The sequence below is a fragment of the Malania oleifera genome, chromosome 8, assembly GCF_029873635.1.
Source record: "Malania oleifera isolate guangnan ecotype guangnan chromosome 8, ASM2987363v1, whole genome shotgun sequence".
NCBI lineage: Eukaryota > Viridiplantae > Streptophyta > Magnoliopsida > Santalales > Ximeniaceae > Malania > Malania oleifera.
The window spans coordinates 19825863-19832491 of record NC_080424.1 but is presented as its reverse complement, the minus strand read 5'-3'; positions in this window follow the sequence as shown (position 1 = coordinate 19832491).

Sequence of the window (6629 nt, the reverse complement as noted above, 5' to 3'; positions counted from 1 at the left end):
TAGAACATGTTACGATTGGGCGAGGCGTACCTTTCGCCTGAGGGCTTGCCGAGTAAGGCAAGTGCACTAGTAACTTCAAATGTGGCAGTAGCTGCATAATGCACTAGGGCAGAGGGAACCTACTTGTATGGGTGGGTAGAATTCCCTATCCTTAGGACCTTTATCGGTAAACTATTGTTGAATGCGTGAGTACGGGATTGATTTAACACTTGAGGGCTTACTGAGTAAGGTGAGTGCTCTGATATGCTTAAGCCGTGACCTTCGGGTTGCTAAATGTATCAGAGCAGAGGGGTGCTACTTGTATGGGCGGGTAATCACCCCTATTCTCAGGTAATCTCGTGGGTTAAACATTTGCATGTGTTTCTTTAGAATCAGAAAATGACTTTCAGTATTATGTTAATGATTTGCAAATATTATAAAATGATATGTATAATCTTATGATGCCCGCACGTTGAGTTTAATATATTGTTTCTTCCCTTACTGAGATGTGTCTCACCCAAATATGAAATTATCTTTTTTAGGAGTTCCTCGAGATCGAGCTTTGAGAGCTCAAGATTTTATAACATTTTATTCGAAGATATAAGAAAAAGGGTATATTTTTATGTTAATTCTGATATGTATATTTTATGTTTTACGTCTTTATGTTTTAAGTCAGTTATGAAAGGATAGTTGTGAAACTTACTAGTATTAGTGGATAATGTTTTGGAGACATGTATATAATTAAATACTGGTGAATGATTAATTTATTATGGTTGGTAGTTAGAATTAGTAAACTCTGGTATTATGTTATGTGGAGACTATGGTTATGTTTCCCACTACGTATATTATGGATTATGAATTATCAGGGAGCTGGACCCAAATTTAAGGGTTCGGGGCGTTACATAAGTTTTATGTCTTTATGTTTTAAGATTATTGAGTAAGGAATGATTGTGAAAATACTGAATTGTTTTGGGAGTTATGTAGATTTATGGAAATGCAAGTGATGGATAATTTATTATGGTTGGTGGTTAGAATTAGTAAAGTCTGGTATTATGATATATGGAGATTATGATTATGTTTTCCGCTGCGTATGTTATGAATTATGATTTATTAGGGATTTTATCAGGTTTAATGCGCCGGACCCGGGTTTTAGGGTTCGGGGCGTTACACTCTCTCTCTAGATTTATTCACCGTTCGTAGTTAGAATCGACGATCCTATGTTATTACGACGATTAGGGAAGGATTCTCTTCGTGATTTGTGGAACAGATCTTCGTTTTGAGGATTTTCACGTTTTGAGCCAAAATCGAGGTAAGGCTCGGTTTTATTTTTTGTTTCGATAGATCTGTGGAGAAGGGAATTGTAAGTATGTATTGTACTGTGATTTATAGGTTTTGGGAACTCGGTTCGCTGTTCAGGAGCCGTAGAGTTCATGTTTTGGTTTTTGGGTTAAGGTAAGGGGTTTCTATTTATATTAGTTATTTTTGAAATTGGAATCAATGAAACTGTTATTTACAATTATACGTATGATTTGGCTACTTATTTGGGAAAATCTGACAGGTGAAATTAAGGGGTTTTTGAGTTACAATTTTTGGGAAAAAGGGGGTTTGGGTTGCATCTCTGGTTTCGTAGGAAAACCGTATGTATATTGTTAAGTATATTGTATGGAGATGGTCGTACCTTGACTTGTTTTTAAACTGTATTCTTGAAATCGTAATTATGTATTTATCAAATAAGTGTGGAATGAACTATTTTATTGGACATGTTCCAGGTTTGTGAAAGGCCAAACCGGTTGTGTACCGTAGGCTATGTTTTATTGAAATGAGTTATAGGGACGTGAGTTCCCAAAATGTTCCAGGTTTTGTGAAAATGCCGAGTCAGAATAAGGTCGAACGTTGATGATAGTCAAAGCGCGCCGGCTTATCCTTGAAGGCTTAGATGTGGAAACGGGTCGGTATAATACCGTAGGCGGAATGTGTGAAATATCAAATGTCTATACCAATTGATCACCGAAGGGTGTGAGTTCACTAGATATCGTATCGACAACCCATGGGAGCCTAGGGTTGCGCCATATGTTGGGGACGCCGTGTAATGCGGACCAGCTCAGGCCGAAGAGTGTGACGACAGTGGATATGGATCGTGTGTTTATGAGATATACTAGAACTATATTGTGATTATACTGTAACTGCATTGAGAAAATACTGGAATTGTGTTATGTTTTATGTCAAAATAACACTCATATGCCACACATTGATATAACCTGATTCGTCTTTACTGAGAGGTGTCTCACCTCGATTATACAAATGTATTTCAGGTCCCTCGAGTAGCCAAAACTAACGTCCTAGCGTTGGGAGCGTGGCTGTCGGTCTAGCTACGTTTAGTACTAGCGTAAGTACTAGTTTATGAACGGTTTGTCGTGTTGGGTTTTGTAGACACCTAGGGCTTTGTTTCGTACTATGGGACTTGGATGTTGGATTGGTATAGACTCTGGTATGGTATGACATGTTATTATAGTTTAACTATTTTCCGCTGTATAAACTGTGTTAGTAAATGTGATTAGGGTGTATGGGAACCCTACGGGGTCGGACCCTTACATTGTATAATATCATGTGTGTTTTGTATGATATAGGGACATGTTAGGTTACTAAAATCACACTTGGGACCCATTGTCGGGTTCGGGGCGTGACGGTAATATTCCGACACGCCTCATATCTCAGCCTTCGGTAGTTGCTCGACACGCTTCGTGTAATGACTTGCTATATTTTATTTATAATTTATAACTTTACAATAATAAATACTATGAAATTCCACTAATCCGATACCTTCTCATATATATATATATAACTATCAACCAATGCAGCAGAAAGCTGAATTCGTATAACTAAAAACGCAAATATACAATACCAGAGTGCTAAAATGCTCCCAAAATATACATATACTACTGTTCCTAAAATACACTCAACTGAAACAAGGCTATATAGAAGTGACCTCCCAAAAATACTCACTCCACTGACAGGGCAGCACTGTAGCCCCTCTACCTGCGAGCCTGATCTACTCGCCTAGCTGGATCACCTGAAAAATGTCAATTTAATGGGATGAGATGATGCTCAATAAGACGAAATATGCTATTGCTAGTGTATGGCAAGTGAGTTACATTTCTATAAAAATATGATACTATAAAAACATAAATAACTAAATCTGGGAATACAGGTACAAATAATATATAACATCACTTTTAACCACGTTGCTTAACATATCTGTCTTTTTAAGTTTTCTATTCATAATACTTCTAATATACATAAGTACATCCTCTATTTCTGTAAACTATATATACATATAAATACTGAAAAACTTCCCTATGGATAATTGTATGTCATGATTTAACCCCTCATGACAGGGTTGTGCGACTCGTAGGCGGGATCTATCACTGGCTGGCCTACTAGGATAAATCACTATACTTCGATAGTCAAATCGGCCCCCTCAACCCATATCTGATGGGGAGCCTATCCACAACATAGGCACGATCAACTTCTATATACCACATATTATTTGAATATGTGGTTGCACTCTGAATTGTATATAGCTACGGTACCGTGCTCTGTAAACTGTATCTGTAATGGTCCATTAGGGTCTGATACTATATAATATGTTTCTATATACAACTATCTATTTTACCATGATTCTTTAGTAATTGTATTAACCATGACACTATAATAAAATGTGTTTTATCAACTGTGCTTCTGAAATTAACTGTAAATATGTATGTCATGGTACTATAAAATTGTATAATCATGGTATTCTGAAAAAATACTATAAAACATGTTCCCTGTTTGTATATTCTGTAAAACATAATTCTGAAAATACTATAAGACATATTTCTATACTGTATCCATATTCTCATGCCACACAATAATTAAAACATCTTAAACATAATTGATAGCTATATAAAATTCCTGCTGTGAATAATAATATGGTAAAAATACATATTTTATACTGAAAATCTTACTAGAACTACCTAGCATATCATATTTCCCTTACATGTTTCCTACAAAAATCCCCTATCGTGACAGGTCCTACACCCGCAGGGTTTCCCACTCAACACCCTGAAAACCATATATCCTAAAATAAAATATCATTATTTCTACGTCTACTACATTTCCTACAACTGCTGGAAAGCCTAATTTTGAATAAAATGCCTTACCCTGAATCTGGAATGAAATTCAACTCAACCCCACCAATGATCTGCTCTGGCAAACTTGGAGAGAACTTCCCCAGGAGCGTCGTGGTGGCCTCAGATCGTTGATCCGGCGAACGGTGGAGCTGAAATCAAAGTGAGAAGAGACCGTAGAGGAGAGGGAGAGAGAGAGAGAGAAATTTGTTGATTCTACAAGTCCAATCCTGTTTTGATAATGAAAAATCACTTGATATTTGATCTGTGCATTGAGTTTATGAACAAGATCTATATTAAGCATGCACGAAAGGATAACGAATCATGGAAGCCACAAAGTAAAGCTAACATATCTTGGCAAGATCCATGGAACTCAAAGAGTACGAGAATCAAGATGCAAGCAGCAAAGTTCAAGAACATCTTGGGAATGAGTATTTAGAACTCATGTACTTATATTTTCATATGATTTAATTTGAGGCTCAACATAACTTAGAATGATTTTAGGATTCATGCATTTCATGTATATCATTAGGGGACTTTCATGGACTTAAAAATACTTTTAAAATCCTGGAAAATATGTTTTATAAAAGACCCAAGAAAAAGAGCAAAGCATATTTTTAAATTGAAAAAGAAAAATTGAGAAAAATGGGACTTCGGTAGCCTAAACTCAACCTCAGTCGCCTGAAGAATTTCTTCAGGAGCCTGAAGATTAAGTTCGGTAGCCTAAAGAATTAATGGGAAATTTAGCAAGTTGGCCGAGGCACTTCGGTCCCCTAATCTTGGTACCTCAGGCGCCTGAACTGGCTTTAGGAGCCTGAACCTCTCTTTAGGCGTCTGACCTTACTTTCCAAGTTAATTTTTTAAAGGTTTAAGGAACTTCGGTTGCCTGGGCTTCAACCTCAGGCGCCTGAACCTACAGGAAAACTTAAAATTTTGATTTTTATTAAAAGAACTCGCGAGCTATTTCTTTGATCCAATGGTTGAGATCAATCCTAAGGGTAAGACACTATATATACTAAATATCTAAACCCTAGAACGAAGCTAAGACACACAACAAGAGAAGAACATATCTTATTGCAAGAACATAGAAAAACTTGTGCTGATTGCTATACGATTGCCTGCACTTCATTCTTCATTCATCTTCTTTGGGCAAATCTACTCCGAAAATCAAAGGGCATTCATTCATTCAATTGATTTTCATTCTAATATTGAGGTTTGATCATTCAAGTTATTATTTTCAAGAACTTCTCATCTTATTACTTGTTATTGAATATCATTAGAGAAGTTGGTTTTTGAGTGTGCACATACATATAAACACTGCTTTTGAAAAGATCATTACTTGAGAAAGTTGTTTAGCTATTGGTTGATTGGTTTTTGATTCAAGAGTATATAAATATATATATATATATATATATATATATTGTTCATAGAGCTTATTATTGAAAAATCTATTTTGATTAAGTATTAAAAGGTTGATCTTGAATGTGCATATACATATACATATTTTCTTTAAACAAGATCATTACTTGATTAAGGTTTTGTCATTGATTGAATGGTTTGATTCAAGTGTGTATCTAGTTAAAGGATTCATATTTTAGATATATTAAAACACTTGAATATATATTTTTTTGGTATTCATGAATATTTATTTTATTGAGGGATATTTTGTTTGGAAAACCGTATACTCAGCATTTTGATCTTTGAATTACATATCGTATATATTTGCATATTACAAAGATCGGATTGTGATTAAATATTTGATAGAAAGCTTTTTGATATTAATTAACAAAACATTCAAGATAAAGCTTTTAATAAGTTCACATTAGATATATTTGTGCATCTATACAAAGTGAACTAGAACCCTAATATACTCCAAAGCATTTCAAATATTTCTTTACTTGGGAATTTTTAATAAAAAGGGTTTTGTGTGTTGAAGCATATCATACATAAAATGATTGTAACGTTTTCATACATTCTGAGCTTCAAGTTTAATCATATGTTAATGTATTAGGAATTTGATTTGTACTCACAAGCTTTTATTAGAAGCATTTTTGAGTGTTGTTTTTCAGATTCTATTGTATACACGGTTCTGTGTGTGAACTGGTGTTTGAGGAGAGAGTTGTATCTCTTGTAAGTAGCGGAGTAGGAGGGAGCTGTGCCTCTTGAAAGCAGCAGATTGTAAGGGAAGCTCCGTACCAATTTAAGGAGTAGGGATTTAGCGAAATCCTTGAGTGGTTGCTCAAGGTGAGAACGTAGGCCAAGTCGGCTGAACCTCGTAAAAACTGTGTTTGTCTTCTCTTTTCCCTTTACTCTTTACTTTCAGCACTGCATTTAAATTGTTTATATTGCATGTATAGGTTGGATAGCATTGCACATAAGTAATTGAGTAACAAGAATTCATTGGTAAATATATAAGAAGGGTTTAAGTGGTAAATAAGTGGCAAATTTTTTTAAAAATACCCAATTCACCCCCCTCTTGGGATT